Genomic DNA, 22,198 nt, shown 5'->3' with positions numbered 1-22,198 from the left:
TGACAAAAGGTCTAAATAGAAAAAGTCTAATGAAAAAAGTGAAGGCGACAAATTATCGATAGGCCGGATGATCCCAAAATTGTCGAAAGATCGAATGGATAAACATCGGTTCGTTATAAGTGTAACTTTTCATCATATTCAATATGGTCTGTTGCGTATTGACTTCCATCATACTCAGCTGTAATTTGGCGAAACAAATTTACATGGACACCATATGTTCTCAACAAAAATTTGCATTGTTGCAATACAGAAATCATTCATCCAGATGAAGTGAACAAAAAAAGGACACGGCTTCGGTAACTGTACCGATATTTGGAATGATTACTGGTTATCCGACAAAAAACATTGGTTCAGAGCCGTGGTGACGGTAAAATTAAGCTGAAAAAGACATTAAACATTTAACGCGTCTAAATCACAAGTTATGTTACTATCTCGAACTTGTAATTTATTAACTATTCTACCAGAAATTAAAATTGGGAATGATGTGATTAGCGAAGTAAATAAAATGTAATAATCTTTCAGAGTAATCTTGAGTGGGATAGCCAGTCCAACTTACAGTGCAGTGGAATTTACTTATCTTTTGCACCTTAAACTTACAGCTGGTATGTTGCCAACACGTATAAAAAATGACTTAAATTGCTGTGGCTTATGATTGTGAATAAATGTTAAATGCCTCAGCTAGGCCAATAGATAGATTACGTGTAGCAATAAACTGTTGTGTGCGATGGGTCTTCAATTTGTCACCGTACTCAAGGGTAATGCATCTTCAATATGAGTTACTTGATTGCTCGTTTCGTTCTTCTATAACTTTGTTAAGAATTATCAACAATTCTTAGCATTAGTATCGCACAAGTTGCACAGTATCATAGGTGCTACGAATTCAAAACTGTTAAGAGCAAGACGGATATCTATTACTGGACAGATAGTAAGTAGGAAATAATTACTCTCTCCCAGATAAAGACATATCCCGCTCCAACAGAAAGCGAGAAAACCACCAACCACACACGTATAATCATCCGGGAGGCAGAGTGCCAGTGCTAATCAGGCAAATGCAGCCGAAAATTATGAAAGCGAACACACGCACAAAACAGAGAGCAAACTCAAAACACAACCGTATCCAAAGGGGTTCAAAACTGCACTCTGTTGAGCCTTTAGTTCTTTTAATTGATCGATAATCTGTTATTTTCACTCTTTCCGTTTTTGGATTGGTGGCCCCTAAAGGCTGCCGTGTAGCTGATGTTAAAAACCCAAGTAACACAAATTCATAGAATTATGTTGAGTAAACTGCTATACAACCAAAACCAGTCACATAAAGGTTATATAAACTGTTATAGAACATGTGTGTTGCTTGGGAAGTGATTATTGTTACTTGTAATTTTAAAAGTTTGCTTGTGACATTAAATTCTGAATGATGATATTACTACTTACCTATATCAGTAAGTATAGGCGGATGGTAAGAAAATAGGTGATGAATACTTTACACCTAAGATCTGGAATATTTAGCGCAAAGGCCGTGAGTGGTCGGAACAAACGTGTTTGCTCTCAGTTCAGTTAATTATCGGAAATATTTTATGTTAACTCCTTCTGTATTTGAATTGGTGGCCCTGAAAAGGGCCTTTTGTTTTTCAAATGGTGGTCCTGAAAAGGACCGTTTGTTGTTGTTTTTTTCTGGTGTCCATCAAAAGGGTTGTTGGAGTTGGAAGGTATTGAACGAGTAGGTTCGTTGTTGCCTTTTGGCGCTCCTTTTATTTTGGTGATATTTATTGATATTGCTGTTGTATGTGCTTCAGTAGATGGAGAACTAACACGAAATGCATAAACGTGCTACCAATCGACGTCTGAGGAAAGGTTTAGAGCTGGATGATTTACGCAAGTTTATTCTCTCACGGAGACTCAATAAACCAAAGCTGATAGTGATTTTCCGAACACTGCTATTGGCACTGATTGATGATTCTTTGCTGTTATTTCTCTTCATGGTTAAAAAATAATTCAATTTTGTGAACCTGTTTTACCCACCATCTAGAGATCTTAAAAGAAATGTTTTAGCGTAGAAATATAGTGGCCCTGAAAAAGGTTATTTGGGATCCAACATTCATGCTGGTACTTTCGGGATGGCATGCTTACACCATTGCACAGTGCTTTAAATTTTGCAGGTGATCAATCTTGTAGTCAGCCTAACGGAACAACTACAGTGGAAAGTCCGAAAGATGGTGAAGCTACTTAGAGAGCCTCCGATGTCCGCGTCCTTTAGGGTCCTACTAAATTTGTGGTGACCATCTCCGCCGCAAATGAAACTGCCATTTTGGATCGAAGCGAACAAACTGGTGTACTTGAGTAAAGCGCTGTCCAGACTGAGCATGTATAACATGTTATAACGGTTGTCAAATAATTGCAACACAAAAACCACCATCATGATAGCGCTATAACATGTTATAACTCTGTAGTATGAACGTACTATAACTCCAGAGACAGCGTGTTCAGTTGGCTTTCCTGGCAACAGCATTACGCAGGTGATCATTGTAGTCAAACTCAGCTGTGTAACGTTCGAAGGATGTCGTTGCCGTTGGTAATTCTTCTCATTCAGATGTCCGTGTCCACTTTCTGGGTCTTTCAAATTTGTTGTGGTGACTGTCCTCATAGCTAATGGAATTGCAATTGATCATGTTCATGTTGTTTATTTATTTTTGAGGGACTTTAACCTTTAAGGTCATTCATCCCTTCAGTAAATTATTTTTTTACATTTCATTTATACATAATTATTGTTACACTTATATTTCTTCGTAGAGACCAGTGTCTCTCAGATATTTTAATAGTTTTTCCTCGCAAGGTAATTACAAAACCTCCTCCAATGAACAATTATTCAAATGATTAGCCATACGTCCTGTGCAATATGGTCTGCAATCCATAAGAATATGAGAGACGGACTGAGTAGCACCACATGTGATACAGTTTGGGGGTTGTTCTTTCGTTATCCTGTAACTATGGGTAAGTCGAGTGTGTCCAATTCGAAGCCTCGACAGAATGCGGCGATCTTTGGTATTTCTATGTTCAGGCCAAGAGAGAGTCGAATTTTTAATTCTTCTTTAAGTGCAAGACCTATTTTAACCACTCCAAATCCCATTTCTCTCTGATCTTTTGCTTGGCCAATCTGCAGACGTTAGATGAAGGGACGGACATCTCTAAACCATCAAGTTCTCGACCAATTCCAGCCAACCTGTCTGCCTCCTCATTGCCACGAATTCCAGAGTGGCTCGAAGCCCAACAAAAAGTGACTCTATTATCTTTAGTAGTAATTTCTGCTTCAATCAACGAAGGATGACGTGTTGAATCGGAGTTCATTTCACGGAAGCAGCTAGCGGAATCACTAAAGCTGATCATGTTCACTGAATTACAGTCTGTTGTATACTTGCAGAATAGCTAACTAGGCCCCTACCTTTTAATGTATTTTTCGTCAGAGCGTTCCTAGTTGCAGTATATGGCAGCATTCACACCAGACAAAGCCGTGCTCCGACTAGCATTTAATTTGATTGTTGGGAAAGAACAACTAGTGTTACTTGACTCTTTCACACCAGTGCAAGTCGATGCCGACCGGATGACGGCCATGCTGCTTATTGTGGAAAGGCTTTCCCCGGTCAATGTGGGTGCATTCATCGTCGTCTTCGTATTGGTACGATGCGTGATGTTCCACTGATACGTCGTGTCCGACGCTTATCCGTCCATTACTCGAAAGTAAATGACGAAGAAAACTTAATAGGGTTAACTACCCCATTTCCGGCCTATTAAGCATAACCCGCACTTAGTCTTTCTTAATCTAGTTCAGTTTATCACCAAACAGAATGTTATTATTACTGATGGCTTCCAAATTTATTTACCTTTCCGTACGTACCGCAAGATTTGAAAACGAGAAACCAATCGTTGAGATATTGTCAAAAGTCCAACACTGCTTCTTGACGCCAAACTCGGCCTACGGATTTTAAACTCGGCCTAATGCATTGAAACGCCAATGAATTCAATTCGGCCTATCGAATGAAGATAAAAATTGATTTGGTCGGAGCGCTTCTTTGGTTTTTGGGAATAATGGGTGCAAACCTTCATATCATGCGTTCTCATTTACTTTGTTCGGAAGCTTATTAACTAAAGTATCGTACCAATCGCATAATTGACTTGTTAACTCTGAAATCATGGATTTATTTGAAGTTTTCTGCTTGATAGGCCCAAAATGGGCGATTAGGCCGAAGTAGTTCTCTACCCTAGTAAAATTATGTTCATTTCTGTTGATTATGATAGTACGTTGATTTAAAATTTAAATTGGCTCTTCATCTTTGTTTAATTTGATATTTTTATTATTTGCGTTTTTCAATTAGTTTATAGAATACCTTTATTAGGGGTGTGTTTTTTTTTAATTGAAAAAAAGTGAAAACCTGAAAAAACGTGAAGACCTAACTACGAGCATAACTTAACCTAACGTCAGTGATGGAAAAGTTCACGAAAAATCACTATGACTCACGAACTTTTCCCATGGTGAACTTCGATAAATATCGCGAACTTTTCCAACACTGCCTAACGTGCTAGATCACGTATGATCTGATGATTTGATCTCAGACGGGTGTCTCTGAACCTTTCCAGGATGAATACTCTCCGTTCTTCTAATGTCTGAATTCCAGCCAGGAGGTGAATCTCAGAATTTCTAGTCCGCTGGAGACTGTTTAGGACCACCCTAAGGATCTTGTTCTAGATCCTTTGGAGTTTAAGGCATTTGGCACAACTCTCCCAGATTGGCATCCCGTATTCCCGTATTACGGGAAGTATGATTTGTTTGTAGACAGCAAGCTTATTTTTCAGGGATAGAGTAGACCTCCTGTTGATGTGTGGATACAGTGATCTTATCAAGATGTTACACTTGGTTTTGGTTTTGTCAACGTGCTCCCTAATAATCAGCTTGCTGTATAGTATTAAGCCGAGGTAGACTACCTCTTTTGACCATTCCACCGCTGTGCCGTTCAGGTAGATCTTGTTATTCACCGACGGAACAAATCTGGGAGATTTAGAGTGTGGAAAGATGATGATCTTCCAGCTGTTGAAATATTCAGACAGGACGCCCATGCCTATCTGAAGTTTGGCAGTCAATGCTCCGTTGACCCTACCCTTGTAGACGATGCATGTGTCATCTACGAACAGAGACAACGATCTACCATCAGGGAGAACCGGCATATCGGAGGTGAACAGGTTGAATAGAATGGGGCCAAGGATTCTCCCTTGTGGAACCCCAGCACCGATGTTGAAATCATCCGATGTGATGCCATTCAGAGGCTCGGAACATCCTGTCCGATAGATAGTTGTTAATTATCTCCACTAGGAAGATTGGAAGACCGTAGTGCTGCTGTGTTCAAGGCCGTCATGCCAGACATTATCGAACGCTTTTCAACGTCTAACAACGCCATGGCAGATGTTTTCGAAGCAGATTTGTTCCGTCTGATAATGTTTGTTACTCGAGTCAGCTGGTGGACGGTCGAATGACCTTTCCGGAAACCAAATCTAATCTCGGATTCCGCGGAAAAAATATTGGGAATCTGATGGAGGTTGGTTGCGTTTTCAGCAACCTCAGCTTCGTGAGAGCTGACGATGTTTTGTCCGAGATTATGTGAGCTGACGAAGTGTTAACCTACCGCGGCAGCCTTCGCTTCAGGAGTTATCAGATGAACCACTGGGTCGCCGTAGCGGTTAGTTTCCAAAAGGGCTTTGCACAATCTGGGAGCGAGCGGATCCTGTTAGCAAAGTCCTGGTTTCTGAGGTCCACCATCCTGGCTTGGATGGTTTTTGATAGGCGATTACAGTGGGTTTTACGGTCAGACAGACCAGAGCGTTGGTACTGCCTTCGGATGGTGGGTCTTTAGTAGATCTGTCAAGGTTAAGAGTATTGCACACCTGTATGGTCACCATACTGGCACGTGTTGTTCCCTTGCCCGGGATATCGCCTCCACGAAGAAAACTATTTGGCAAGCGTTTTTATTACCGCTGCTTTTCTCATCCCTTCCATTCATTGTTGAAATGGTGAACGGTCAACCGAGCGGTGAGCTCGCTCATGTGAGCATGCGCAATGTGTCGTGTGTTCGATTTGCGCTCTATCGTTACGTCCATGTTTGGGATTTTTCGTTACATGTCTGAATTTTGATTTTTTTTTAAATGTGACTCCCAGTATAGAAATTAAAGACGTAGTCCTACGTCAAAAATGGCTCAAATCGCTGCTACCTTTGGAATCGAAAAAAAACCCTGTTGAGTTGGGCCTTGATAAGTATATAGGTGTGCGAGGTGAATACATGGACCTAATGTGTAGTTTTCTTAATCGAATGGGGAATATATTATACGACGGGTATAAAAATAAATGCTTCATATGCCAGACGGTGGGACATTGGATGAATTCGTACACCGAATGGACGGCCCAGACGAAGCTTGAAAAGCCACCGGACGAATAAAAAAGTTTGGTGGAGTTATGTGCAAGACACGACCGCATGGTTGACGTAGACGACGTTAATCTATTTAGTGATCTTCTCGTGTATTTGTCTTGATATTGATTAAAAATACACAGAAGTAACCTATAATTTTTGTCATTCTGGATTTCATACTTATTAAAACTTGGCCAAATTCAGGACTTCATAGAATCCGAATACAAATTTTACTACATTTGTAAAAGTCCCCCACCTAAATTTACGATTGATTACTGAAGGAATCATTATGAAATAAAGTGTCAATTCAGTACTTCAACAGTTGTGAGCTTTCGACCCTTTTACAAATGCATGAAATTGTATATTGTGTGGCAAGCACAATGGTACTCTATGCCCAGGGAAGTCAAGAAATTTTCCACCCCAAAAATTCCTAGAGCGGACCAATAATCAAACTAGCCTCCTCCGGCTTAGTAATACCATAGAGGTACTCTAAGACTAGAAGGTCCCGAGATAATCGATGCACCCCTCGAAACATAGGAAAATCCACGAACCCCTCATTTTATCTGTCAAACTTTCATAGCGAATCAAAACAAACATAGTGTAGTACTAGAATTTCGACTAGAATTGGGTTTCGATTTGCTTGCGACCAATAGTGGAAACTAACGATTTTAAATTGGCTCACTACTTGACTAGCCTATTGGTACCAAGTACATCTATAAGCGTACCCCATTCTAGTCGGAATTCCAGTACTTCACAATGCCTGTTTTTATTCGCTATGAAAGTTTGATCGATTAAATGAAGGGTTTGGGGATTTTCCTATGTTCGAGGGATGAATCGATTAGCTTGGGACCGAAGAGAGTACCAGAGCTGAGTCAAAAAGTTGAGCACGTTTATTCTATGCCAATAGGCTAGTCAAGAAGTGAGCCAATTTAAAATCGTTAGTTTCCACCGGTTGGTAATACCGTACCTTATCCGACAAGGTTATCTGCGACAAGACAGAGAAAACGCATAAACAAAATTGAGATACACAATTTTGCACCTATTTTTAGTGAAATTTCGCAATTGATCGCAAATATCTCACGATCCGAACATTTTAGCCATTTTATCAGTACATCTTGTATCTACCGATTAAGCAATGAACAATGACTGGATGTTACTGTTTTTTTGTTTTAAAGATCCATTATTTTACATATGAAAACGGGGCGTTTCTGTGGTGGGAAAAACGTGATTTCCCTATCGCAGATTACAAATTTCAGTACCTTGAGCTGAAAAAAAACCCGGACGGTACCTCTTTTAGATTAACATTATATGCCCATCCTGCATGGAGAATGATACTAAGGTACGGTTTGCTATGCCCCACCCCCAACAAAAAAAAAATCCGGGAAAATAAATTGAGTCGTTCCATAGTATAATTCTTCATGTAAGAGGTACCTACAATGCTAATCTAAAAGCATAAATAGAGTCACCGTTTTATAATTTCAGTGCTTGGTATTAAAATCTGAAATCTGTGATAGGAAAAGCAGTAACAGAAATATTGCACTAATTGCAGGGAGACTAGTGAACCGAGAAATAGGGAAAATCGGGAAAAGCCCGTGAATTCCCAAAACAAATTAAAAAAAAAGATCCTGGACCAGTTTCAAAACAATAGGACTGGATTGTCAGCATGCAGTCACTTTGATGAACTAAATATTAAGATAATTTCGAAGAGATTTTAAAAATAAATCTGGAGATAACAGCAATGTATGTTTTAGAAAAAATATGAAGAGATTTTATTTTTGAAGAACTCTAAGAGAGATTTCACTAGAGCTGCAAATCAATGGTGTGAGCAGGGATCGACAAAAAACTCAGAGTGGTGCAAAAAACACTGGTGCTACTCTAAAATAAGGGAGTGCGTCCTTTATATTTGGAAAGAGTAGTTGGACAGCTCAGGTGCTACTTGCGTATAGCACAACCGAGTAGTGCACGGTGTTATGACGGGAGTAGCACTTTTCAATCGGGAGAGACGTGACTTAGAGCTTTACAAAAATGGCTGCATATTTTAGGCTGGGTGCAGAATATTTTTACACTCATATAATATATGTTGCAGTGACTGTATGGTTTTCAAAAGCATAGGAAAATGCAAATTTTGATGCTTTTCCTAAAGAGATTTTTTTTAAGATCGATGTGTAATTTTCTTCACAAGGGGCTAAGCTCTGGTCGACATTCCGGCGAAAAATCTAAGCCAACCCGACACCAACCTGACTTCTATCAAACCCCAACCTGATGTTGACCCGAAATTGACCCGACATAAACCCCAAATTGACCCGACAACAACACGACATTGGGAGGACATCGTTCTTAAATTAGCCTTACATTGATCCGGCATCGGGTCGACTTGTCTGCTCGGAACCATTTTGCTGGGTTTCTTCCACACTCCACTGTCGGATATCAAATGATAGTGGGTGACTGGGTGACTCAATTGACAGTGACAATGAGCTTCGAATTAGAAAGGGGCTCTTCAAATGATGGGCACGAGAATTTTTTTCACAGAATCGATTTAATAGTTGTATTGGTTCATCTTCAATCGAATGATATGAAAATTAACAGCACTGATGCTAGCTATCCTACAACGCTACAGTTATAGAGAAAGAACACTGTTGGAGAAACAAAGAGAGAGAGAGAGAGAGAGAAAGAGGCTTAACACCGTTGGAGCGGTAGCTCTCCAACACAAGAAGAATGGAATGTGCTGCACGATTTAAAATGCTCATTCACGTCTCTTTGGAAAGAAAGTGCAATCTCGCAACAGCGTGTGTTTTACTCGCAAAAAAATGAGTAGCACCCGATCCCTGGGTGTGAGTTCAGAGTGGAATCTTTAGATAGTTCTGAGGAAAATTGCATGACAATTGTGAAGAAGATTCCAGGTCAATTACTAATGAATGTGATAAATACCAACAAGATCGAATTCCAAAGGTATTCTGAGAAGAGTTTTATGAGAATTGAGAAGCTTAAGAAATATTCCAGAGAGCTACAGGATAATAATGGGCAGAATTTCAAGACAATTCGGATGTGAACTTCACGGACATTCTAAGGAGGATTCAGTCTATTTTTACATATAATCATGAAAGGAAGCTTCTGTGAATTCTTTCAAAGCGAATCTTAGGATGAATTCCTCGAAAGTTTTGGAGAGTTCTGAAATTGTATAAAGAATAACGTTCAAAGGACTCTCAGAGAGAAGTTCAATTTTATTTGGGAGAAACTCAAAAAATAATTCTGTGAGGGAAAGTTATTCTAAAGGAAAGGTAAATGTCATGAAACTACAATGTGTGTTAAGTAATGTTGTTAGTTTTTAGTTAGGTAGCTTCCGATTCTACACATTGTAGTTTCATTTTTTTACCTGTGATCTTGACATTTTATCTAGGGGTACTGAAAAAGGTTATTTTTTTTTTTTCTTGATTTGTTTTCCGTCGATTTTGTTTTCCGTGCTGAGCACCAATGCTACCGACGCCAGGGACCCTACCTACCGACCCATCAACTCATGAACTGGGGACCTACGGTTTTACTTCCCTTCCGAAGGAAGGCGTGATTAGAGATGTTATGCCTCAGAACATCCCGGTGGCGCCGACTGAGATTGAACCCAGGTCTGCTGAGGTGAGAGGTAATCACGCTTACCACTACAGCACCGGCACCGTCAAGAGGGTTAGATTTTGATAAGTCTTTAGTGGGAATAAAACTGATGAAGTCTGCACATTGTAGACGAAATCATTCACGAAATACGTATCTGTCATAGATACCAAAATTAATTTTGTGGAAGATAACCTTTTTGCTGTTTTATGTAATTGGAGGCGGGGTAGTTCAGAATTTGTTTCAAGTCGCTACTAGGGGTGGGGTGTTCAAATGGTTTGTTCGGTAACGTTCATAAATAGAAAAAAAAATATTTATAGGTGAAAAGAGGTGGGAGGGTGAATGATAATTGTTACGATTCGCCGCGAGTAAGTTTTCCCGCACGACAGGAGAGAGAGGGAAAACATTCACCATTTACCGCTGGCGATTATGCTTGCCGCTGGTATCTTAAGCTATCCGCTCCCCCACGTCGTCCAATCCGAAAAGAAGCGGTGGTGTGACAGCAGCGCACTTTTAAAGCTTTACAGGTTCAAGCAGAACGATGCGCAAACAAATGGTACTCGATTATAACAACTGGGTGAGGTAAAACGTTTACTTCATGAAAACAGTAATAAAATTACCACTTTTTATATCTACAATTTTTAAATTTAACATTCGAAATGTATTTATTTGAACAGATTTGTAGAGTTATTCCCTATCGATTGCTGTATTTGGATTTCAATTTCATCTATAAATGACAAAGTTATAACCGTTCAAAACCTATCCCTTGCCGTGACGGTCACAATTAAAGATTGCGATTTACCCCCTGTACCTTCCCGTTAGACGTAGTCTACGTCAAAAGCAGGGCCTTGAAGGACAAATAACAGAGCGATTGAAGCTTCGATAGCAGTACGTACTCTAGAGCCCCAACAAACAATTTTAGCTGCAGACCAGATTAGAAGGCAAACATTAGCTGCATAAGGTGTATTTCGCACGTATAAGCTAATCTGCCGCTAAAATTGTTAGATGGGGTAGTGGCTAGAGGTGCATTGTTGGAAAACAACATCAAACAATAGAGCAAGTAATAGAAGAACTGGATAAAGAGATGGTGGAAAAGTGACATTAAAGACCGAAAACAAGACCCAACACAGCCACTGCGGATCTGGTGAACACGGAACAAATCTTGAACTCAATAATTATGAAATATGACTAGCCCCTCGGCTCCGTAGAGATTTTAAAGAGGTTTTCCTTCCAAATAAACATTTTGGAAAATAGGATCAATTCTAAGCATCGTTTGAGTTAACCACAGAGGATTTATGGAATAAGCTCAGAGGGCTTGGGGGTTACACAAGAGGCATTATTATTCAACTTAAGAAGCCTTATATGTAAACTCAGATATCTATGGCTTAACTTCAGATATTTTTCTGCAGACGTCTTGTTAGATCCAAAGACCTTACAGGTCTGTCATACATTACGGAATAACTGCTGAAGGCTTATGAGTGAACTGTAAATACGTCATGAGTCTACTTTAGTGCCCTCGAGGTTCAACTTCATATATCTTTTGAAGATGATCCCAGAGACTTTATGGGCTAAGTTCCGACGCCATGGAGGTTAGCCAAGAGTTCACTTTTACAGGCCTAACTAGTCATCTTCAAATCTCATGATATAACTCAGGATGACTTATGAGCTACGTCTATGGAGCAACTTAAGAGGTCTTGTGAGTCTACTATAGCTCTATAGGTCTATTTAAGGAATATGACGGGCATATTCATGAGTCAGTTTCAGAGGACAGAAAGTCAACGTCAGATATTTCTTGAATTATATAATCCTGATGAGTTCAATCTGTTTGACGATCCTACAACTCTAGAAAACCCTTAAAAGTTGTTAGTGTTAAGTGCCCAAAAAATTAACGACGATTGTTTATGTAGAGTTATACCGAAAGAGTAAAAATTTGGTTCGATTTGACAGCTCGAAATTGGTTCAATTTTGAAGTCCGCTTCCCCATAACCCAGCTTACAACTTAGCCCAAACACAGTGCTTAGAACCTCCAATCTTCTCTAAACGCTCCAAACTAAAATTCATATTAAGACTTAGTCACCAGCTAGCTTCGCAATCCTTTGAATCTGTTCCCAACAATCCGCATCGAATTCGTTAGTAAATGTGATCAGCTCCCAAAATTACCTACACCACCCTTGTTAAAAAGCTCATAGCTCAACCAAAACAGTACAGTTTTTTCACATCATTATCGTTGTATTGGTAGCTCGTTGGCAGTTGCCCTTTTTCCGCTGTAAATATGAACGACAGGAAACTCGCAACGCGAAAGCAAATGCCGGCATGCGACATCCTGCAGCAAATTTCCATTCAACAGTTGGTGATGTTTTCTCAAACTTAAAGATTCTGCTGAAATGTCCACATTTGTTCTAGAACAACTTTGATTATTTCGCAACCCTTCCATAAAAGAGAGAAACACTTCCAACTCACATCCATGCGAAAATCTTCAACAATAATGAGCAGCCCGGATTTCTGGTCTCTTCTCCTCCGGCCCTCGCGGAATCTCAGCACCATCTTCGCATCGGAACAGAAGGTAGCCCAAAACCAAAAAGGGAACCTTGTATTGATTTTCCACCAAAGGTCGTCGGCAGGGCCGGTTGGTCGGTAGTCTCGTACTAACCTACACTCACGCACGCACGCACGAGTGCTCCTACCAACCGACAGCCGAAAAGGTAACACCGAAGACGTACGTACAGACGCACAAACACAATCAGATCGAGAAGCGACGACGACGACGATGTAACCTTCAAAGTTCCTTGATGATATTTTCGCATTACAGAGTGGTACCGTTGTTTGCGGATGGAGTTTTTGAGTCGGTATTCCATTTTCCCAATTCCGAGATGCCCGATCATTGGTAGCAAGAATATTGATCTGCATTGATCGGTCTCTTCATCGACTTTCTCGTTTGATTTTGCCATCTAGTTTGACGAAGGAGGTTCTCATCTAGCGTCCAGAACGCAAAACAAAACATGGAATGACAAAGTCTATGAAAAGAATCGATCAAATCAGATATGACACTTTGAAATGTTCGTCCAGAAATGGTATCTTTATTATCAAAAACCGAATGAATCTAGAAATAAAGAACACCGTCTAAAAATCCATCCGCCATCAACGGTACCGCTCTGTAACATAAAAGGCCAACGCAATGCGAAGGGTTCCAGGGGAGCACCGTTAGGGGTCTGCTAAAGGTTTGACGTTGAAATCAATTGCGTCGAACGGGACCGGCGTTACAGCACCGCACAAACAGAGGCCGTTTCCAGTAAATCCGGAACGAGACGACCGGCGCAGACCAGCCGCCGGCCGGTATTACAACGACCAACCGTCTGCTGCGGTGCGAGGGGGTGAAGATCCTATTGGGTGGGTGCTGCGACGCGGTGGCATTCACGAATCTAGGGCAACTCGAAACTCACTCTCACTTTCGTTCCGTGTTTCGTTCGTTTTATGTCGGTCGGGTTGATGTTGATGTTGGATGATGGGAGCGACGATGATGATGCCGATGCCGGAGAGTGTAGGTATTCAATTTTGGCTGTTTTTCTGACGATGGTGGCGACCAAGACTAAGACAAGGACGACTAGGGGGTGACTAACTACGATTGCGGGGATTGCGACGGGGGAACCGAACCAACACAGCGATGATTTCGCTCGAGAACGAACAACGCAGAAAAACAACCGCACGCCAGTCATCTTCGCAGTGTGTTACATCCCAATTTTGGGACTGTACGGCTGCTCCCCCATACCAATGCAGACGACCTTGAACACACGGTGCGGAATTTTGAAAGAACGAGAGCAAAAGTAATGGCGAACGAGGATGGAATATGGACCGGACCCGAAATCAGACCGGAATGTGCGGAATTGGGGTGAAGCTACAACAGGGAAACGGGGGACAGAGGGGCCAGATGGGTTCTAGGGAAAGGTCTGTGTTTGCTGTTTCTTTTTACGGGAGGCATTAAGTAGTGGGGAAATTTCGGTTACATCATCAGGTAATTCAGGCATCGATCGACGGGGGTTGGGTAAAGTGTTTTTACTTTTTTTTGAGTAGTTTCTGGGATTGTGATCTAGTGGACAACGGTTACACGTGTTTGCTAAAGCATCTCACAAATATTCGCAGCATCAATGAAAGGTTGGCTCTTCATCTGCGATTAGTACATTTACTATCAAACTCCTCGTAACTAATAGTGTCACCGTCACCTCCAGCGTTATGTTAGGGTGGGTCCTTCAAATACGTCTCGATCATGTCAATTTATGAAATTATCTCTTCTTAGAACCTGGGTCTAGCGAAGACAAATCGCTGTCACCTTCAACATTGGCGTAGCTGACTCACCGGTATTTTGTCAAGCTTGCCAACATCAATGTTACTATTTAACAGTGTCGCGGCCAAAAGTCTTTCGCTTCGCTTTGATTCTAATAGCTACTTTTTTCTCCGGTTAACAAGAGAAGTTTTCACTTCTAGGTCAAGAGTTCTTTCAGATTCAAAAATGAGAAAAAGCTGGAGTAACCTACGAACTTAGTTGTATTTTCCATTCTGTACAAGGTGGTCTTAAATGTATGTGTTACATTAGCGATCTATAATTATGTAAAATCATTTCCTGTCACTATGGAATTTTCCATGTTACTCTCAATACCGAGCTTTAAGCTTATTTCGGCTAGTTATAATCGAATTTCTACGCGGGCCTTAAAAGGGCTAATCTATGTTTTCGAATCCTTATATACTATGTCCTTTTCGGAACCGGGATTTCTCAATATGCTCATGAATTTATTGCTTTTTGTAACTCAGATCCGATATGGCTCTACAAATAAGAATTCGAACATTTGTGACGTTTAAACATTATCCTTCGTGAAGGATGAACAGAGAGGGAAAACTAATCTTAATCTACATGCGCAGATATGTCGCGTGTGGGCGTGTTTATTCTTCTCGAGCGCATATGCATCCTAAGTAAATAATTATGTAATTATGTAACCTAGCTGTCGTTGTTTTGCCCTACTTTTCATTTCTTTTCCTTGGCCTTGGTATCGACATCAGCTAAGACGTATGCAACTATGCGGGTTGGCTTATAGACTTGATCCTAAATTAATTGCCTCGCGGTAACAAACAGCGATTGATGAAAATGAACCACAACCAAAGATTTTATTAAAGTCCTTTATGTTTGCTACTTTTCTTATGTTCTGGACTAGAAGAAACAATGTTGAGAAATTATATTAAATCAGTATTTTGATTGACGTCTTCAGGCTCTAAAACTTGGCCATGAACCCAGAGATCTGGGAAATCCGTAAAACTTCAAGGAATTCTAAGAAGTTCTGTAGGGAATCGTAAAAATTTAGGAAACTTGGTAGAAAATCTGGGAACTTCATAGATCTCCAGAAAAAAAATCGTAGAAACAAGGAACTTGGAAAAGTTCTGAAAACTGCGAAGATCTGGAGAATGTATTTAAGTTTAAGGAGCTTCGTTGAAGTTAAGGGAACATTATTTTATTTCAAGAAAGCTCATTATTGATCGGGAACCTCTACATAATTTTAGAGCACTTTTTTGAAGCCTCATGGATTTGGAATAGTTGTGGAAATTAAGTAAAAATCAAGAAATTTCGTTCGTAAAACTTCGCAGAAAATCAACGAGAAGCGTAAAATTGCAGCAAACTTGGGAAGTTTTGCGAATTTCGCAGCATTTTGAGGAGCTACGTAGAACTTAATACAAGTGTAAGAAGTGTAGAAGATCTAAATTGTTCAATCTGATAGCTCAATAAACTTCCAAGAACTTAAGGGAACCTCACTTCAGCTTAGGGAACTTCATTGCAGTTTACCTGAGATCTTTCTTCAAAAAAGCTTCATGAACTTCTTGGAGATTTTGGGAAATTTGTTAAATTTCAAAGAACTTTCCAGATGTTCAAGAATACGTTTAGATGTCTTAGGTGTCTTCCCAGAAGTGTAAAGGCGTCCAGAGGCCTTATTTGAATTAAGACAGATGGAAAAAAAAATGAAATTTGGAATGCATTCAGGGAGTTTCGCAGAAGTTGAGGGAATTCTGTAAATCTAAAGGGATAAGTTGCATAAGTTACAGGATTCTTTCAGACATCCTTCCTAGACAGCAGGAAATATTCAAAAAATCTCCATATAGACGAAGATATTAGTAAATTTCTCTGGATATTTTCGCAAGAATTCAGGCTGATCAAGTTCTGAGGATCTTAAACGGTTTAAAAATTCAAATATGACATGTTTTTATATTCCCTATAGTAATGACCCATGCCTTGGTGAATTAGCTATATTGTCAAGAATTAGCACTCCAGCAGCTGAATTGCGGGTATAAATTTATAAATTTCTATATACAGCCATTCCATAGCAAAACAATATAGTGGTTCACAGTATTTCGTAAAAATTGGTAGTTTTGTTCCTCATCGCAAAATATCAGACCTGTATTTAATATGTTGTCATTAGGGTGACCGTTTCCATGATAGGGTAGGTTAAAAACATCGACTTGTTCTTAAAAATGATTTTTTTCAAAATTTCATAACTTTTGAAGCACTGGGCCGATTTCAAAGATCAAAATTTCAAATCTGTCGTTAACAGATCGTGAATTGAAGGCGGGTTCTTCTTCAGACACTTTCTTGAAGATATAAAAAACACTCTTAAGTTGGTTTGCTGTCCTGAAACTAATGACCAGAACATCTTTATTCACTCAGAACGAAACCTTAACTTTAACACTTAACATCGCATATATGATTTTGACAGATGTTTTATTCATCGCAAATGGCGTTTTCCCTAGTATACCGAGTTACACGCTAAATCTGAATCATGCAATTTTCAGTTCATCTCACACCTTTCCCCTTAAGCAAAAGATTTACTTCAGATCAAACCTAATGAATTTAATGCATTTTGCTCAACTAATATAAGACTATAGTTTACAAATCATAATTCAATTTTGAGCGAAACTTCACACGTAATTCTCAAATAATTTTCTTTTTTTTTATTCGAGCAGATCTTCTGATTCCGCCATTACCTTCTTCTGGATTCCTTATTAATTCATTTCTTCCGAGTGCATTGGGGTGCAATTCATCTTTGTTGGGAGTTAGACGCGTATCTTGTGGCTCGAAACCATAGAATGGTTCTTTGTCTTCGAGATCATCAAAACGCCTCTTCTCGCCTCTAGCTTGTCGTGCTTCGCTCTTGTATGGATATGGTTTGAGAGAAAGTGCAACATTTTGCCGACTTTCACATCTCACCTTCGGCATTGGCACCTGCCATATGTGGGCCGAGATGACGTGAGAGCCCACTGTGATCTGGAAAATATGATTAGACTTTCTTTTAATAAATATAGCATCAATCCATCTATCAACATTAGTTAATTATATAAAACCTTGTCTCCTAGAGTCAAACCATCTAAAGAATCTGTTGGTTTACTTTTGTTATGACTTGCTTCCTTTATAAAAATCTGCATTATTTAATGGTTTAACAAAGGTTTTTTTTTTTAGATTTTTTGTTGGATTAACTAAATCTATCAATGTTTTTGGCCTCTATTTTAGGACTCTATCAGATGGAAAGTCATCTCCCGAAGTCAAACAGATATTTCGATACTTAAATAAAAAATAATTCACCCTGTCATTGAAGTCTAACTGCCGCATATCCACATCAAAAAGGAACTTTTTGAGAGCCTCATTGGCCACTCTCGTTCCAGACGTTCTGCCTGACCATTACTTTGCGGGTGATAAGATGGACTTTTAAGAACCTGAACTCCTTGGCGCTCCAAAAAAACTCACAAATTCCCGAGAATTAAAAGGTGGGCGATTATCAGTGACTACATACTGTGTCCGGTAAACCAAATCTTGAAAAAAATTTATAAATATTTTTATCACTTTCCTAGCTTCTGTACCTGAGTTCATAATATTAATTTCCAGCCATTTAGTCAATCCTGTCCAGATTTAGGACGGTTGGCCAAGTTTGTAATAAAAAAACACAATTCGCTGCAAATATTTACCTATTTGTGTTTCTTTTGCAATGATAGTATAATCTAAAGGTAGTTCCTCTAGTAAATTTAAACTTTTCAGATATTGCTCATCAAGTTTTCTGGGAACTTCGACTGCAAGAGGGAATCTAGAGCAGAAATCTGCATTGGCCATTTTTCAGTAGGCCTATACTAAATGTCAAAGTCATATATAGATAATTCCATAATAAATCGTTGCAAACTTGTCACAAAAATAGAGTGTCGTTCTGATTTGCTAAATACACCCAAAAAAGGTTTATGGTCCATATAAATTATAAATGTTTGCCCATAAAGAAATTTATGGAATTTCTTTATTGAAGAAACTATAGCTGGTGCCTCTAAGTGTAAAATAGGGTAATGTTTCTGAGCTGCGTTGAGACTATAAGATAAGAAAACAGCGAAACAGATTGGTTTTTCAACACCATTAATAACATGAGCTATAACGCCTCCAAGACCATAAGAAGATGCATATGTACATACTATGATTGGTTTTTTAGGATCGTAGAAGGTTATGATATTTGCCTTTAATATTTGATTCTTAGAATCATTAAACGCCTTGTCACAATTAGAGTCCCCTACAAATTTTGTTTCTTTTCTCAACAACCGATATAGAAAATATTACTTAGAAGAAAGATTAGGTAAAAATTTCCCATAGTAAATAATTAAGCCTAAATAGGCTTTTAACTCGGTCACTGTCTTAGGAGTTTTAGCCTGATGAATAGAAACAGTACTGTTTCTGGGTTTGGTTTTATGCCTTCTGAAGAAATTATATGACCTAGGAAAAGTAGCTCACCAACAAAAAATTTGCATTTATTCACATTCACTTTGACATTTGCTTCAGATAAACGGTTCAGCACCAATATCAACTTCTTGTAACAATCCTCGAAATCTTAACCGGTTACTAAAACGTCATCAAGATAAACGTAAACATGCTTAATACTCAGCAAAATTTTCTCCATAACTTGTTGAAAACAAGGTTGCAAAGGCTCATTTCAGCTAAAACAATGTTTTTCTAAATTATGAAATAATTAGATGCCATGATCAAATTTTGAATTGAGGATACAAGAAGAGGTTGCAAAGAATGTGTTTGACATATTAAACCTGTTTATTTCACTTCATGAAAGTCACAATCAGCGATTTTTCACAAACTCACTCACTCACTCACTCACTCACTCACTCACTCACTCAGCGATAAGAAAATCGCTGATTTTGACTCATAGAAAGCAAAATTTACAGGTTTTATGTTTCAAACGCATACTTTGTAACCTCTTCTTGTAAGTTACAAGTTAAACATGCCATCATACCATCTTTTGGTTTTATTATTCCGAAAAACATTATTTTAGCTGAAATGAGTCTTTGCAACCTTGGTTGAAAAATTGCGGTGCTTGACGAGGCCCCTTGAGGAAGTCTATTGTACTTGAAAAGCCCCTCCTCTTTAACTATTAATTCAGCTTCATAGCCTTTAATTGGCTGTGAAAGGTCTCTATTAAAAACATCTTCATACTTTTGTTTTATATCACTTACAATTTTATCTTCAACACTTACTCTGTTCACAGGAAGTGAACTAGGAAACAACATTCTCCATCCATTATAGAATACGTCTAGCCAATTTCTCCCCTTTAAAGGAATACAATTATTTCACTGCTCAATCACAATCACAATTCACAAAATAATCAATTCCAAATGAGCTCCCTTGCCAATCAATGAAACTCCAACAGTAGCTTTGCCAACAATTTTAAGCGCCGATCCATAAACTACGACAAATTTCTTGTTACTTTTTTTTCAATTCCATAGTGCCAAACATTTTCAAAAAATCATTCTCGCTAAAAACTGAACCAGCCGATCCACTATCGACTACCATTCTGCATTGTTTTCCCTCTATTATGACATCTTAGAAAGAAGGTTCACTGAATTTGTTACTAGTATTCACCATCATGCAATAATAGTCACCTGTATCATCGCTTTCGCTTTCGTACTGGACTTGAAGTCGTTTAAAATAGTCGTGAACGTTGTCCTTTCGGAATGCATCCTCAACGAAATTTACTGACGCTTTTCGGCTATTGTTGTATTTATAACAATACTTCTGACTGTGCCCCTGTTTCTGACAAAAATGACAAAGAAAATTTTCATATCTACCTCGAATTGAAGAACGTCGCCCTGAAAATGATCTACTCCGATGTCCGTCTCTTCTAGGATGATAGTCATCACTCCTACTACGTGACCTGCGACATTATTCCGTGATTCATATCTTCGGCCTAACCGATACTTAACCGAATTAACGTTCACGTTATCAGGAATTACGGTGGCTGTAGAACGTGCTATCTCTCGATTTTCAATGATTTTCTCTGCTACCTTAAGAGTGAACTCTTCCTCATTAAAAAGACGCTGTTGGACACCCCTATCGAACACACCGAACACGAGTTGATCCCTGATAGCAGAATCAAGGAAAGCTCCGAAATCACATGCTGACTCCGAAGGTCCTTGACTATGGCACCGAAACTTGTATCGCAAAACATTTCTGAATCTACTTTGTCGTTCCGTTCTTTAAGTTTCTTTGTCATATCATTATAGGTCAACATTTTTTAATCGGTCGCAGGAGAAAGCAATTCTAACTCATCAAACAGCGCTATACCCGTAAAATTAATGAAAATACCTTTCTTCTTCTCGTCGGCTACCGAATTACTCGAAACAAAATATTCCTAGCGTTCTACATAATTAGAAAACGAAATTCCCGGCACATAAGGTTCTAAAGATCCGTACAACGCCATAATTCGTGCCACCGAATACGCCTACAATGGCGTCTTAATCAAACAAAAGGAATAAAGAATGAAAAGAATGACTCACTCGAACAATACCGCTCGTAGTCCCTTGCTGGATTCACCACCGGGATTCTTTGAGGGTAATACTTGTAAGCTTATTATTGATTATTTACACGCTAAATCTGAATCATGCAATTTTCAGTTCATCTCACAATTGGGACATCCCCTCGTGCGATGGCTCGTATATTACCGGGTTGTAGGATTTTATTGTTGAAAGGATCTCTATTGTTGAAAGGATCTCTTCGGCCCCGCGGACTAAGCGTAAGTGTCTCTGCTTACAGACTCGCCCTCCGTTTTTGGCCCTTCATACAATGTTAAATTGGAATACAATCAGTTGTTGCACTTGATCAAGTCGTACGAGGTGGACAGTCCACTATCTAATGGTTGTGCCTGCAACAATGAGTGGTTTCCTTTACATACATACATACAGTACACCTAGACTGCCATGCGTCGGGACCGAGATGGAAAATGACAGGTGGGCAGGAACTCACGGTCTCCCAGTGTTGGTGAGTTCTTTGCCGTTAATGTTCACGAAAAGTTCACTATTTTACCATACAGAAATTCAAAACAAAATTTTTTATCTGCGGATTTGGACAGTTTTTGACCTGTTTCATACGACCGGAAGGTGTATGCTGGTCACAAATGCCGTGCCAAACTGATTTCCTACGCAATTAATCAATCTTTGATGTGAATTTCGCTAATAAACACGAGGAGCATTTCTTATAGCAAACTTGCCATAACAAAATGGGCATGGTTCATTTAAGTAAACAAACTCACACTTCTTCCGACTGTGGCACCTCTCTTTCTCGCCTTGCGTCGGGACCATGTTACACTTGCTATAAATCAATATAAAATACCGTTCCGATTCAAATTTCGGACGATTCAAATTTCGGACACTTTCATTTTTAATTAAATATTACATCCAGTTAGAAACAAAGTAATAATGTTAGATGATCGTGGAGGGCACTAGTCAAAAAAATTTAAAATTTACAAGACATGTGGATCATATTCGACCGAGATAATCAACTTTTAAAAGTGTCCGAAATTCGAGTTTAAGTGTCCGAAATTTGAATCGGCACGGTACAATAAGCATGAAAGTGCAAACTTTTTTGAAACGATTTATGGAAAAAATAGCCATTGTATTTCAGTCCGATTTCATCACTTTGCATCCGTTAGTACCATGCAGCAATAAAACTTCGATTCGATTTTGACCGTTTAACTGGTTCGAAAGCATTACACCTTAAAGAATCGACACGTCAACATAGAGTGTCTTACTCTTAGATTTGCACTTATTATAATCAACATGCAAACCAAAAGCAAAACACGTTAAGTAATCCA

General features: G+C 39.2%; 1 protein-coding gene across 6 annotated transcripts in view; it reads left to right on the top strand.

Annotated features, from left to right (window-relative positions):
• The window catches only part of LOC135700496 (sex determination protein fruitless-like), a 790,809-nt gene that overhangs the window by 400,054 nt on the left and 368,557 nt on the right, over window positions 1-22,198 (top strand). The window lies entirely within an intron of this gene.

Source organism: Ochlerotatus camptorhynchus, unplaced genomic scaffold, assembly GCF_037179485.1.
Source record: "Ochlerotatus camptorhynchus isolate MF236.1 unplaced genomic scaffold, CSIRO-AGI_Acam_v1.1 ptg000137l, whole genome shotgun sequence".
NCBI classification, from domain to species: Eukaryota; Metazoa; Arthropoda; class Insecta; order Diptera; family Culicidae; genus Ochlerotatus; species Ochlerotatus camptorhynchus.
The sequence above is the reverse complement of the archived record's forward strand: the minus strand, read 5'-3'. Positions and strand labels throughout refer to the sequence as shown.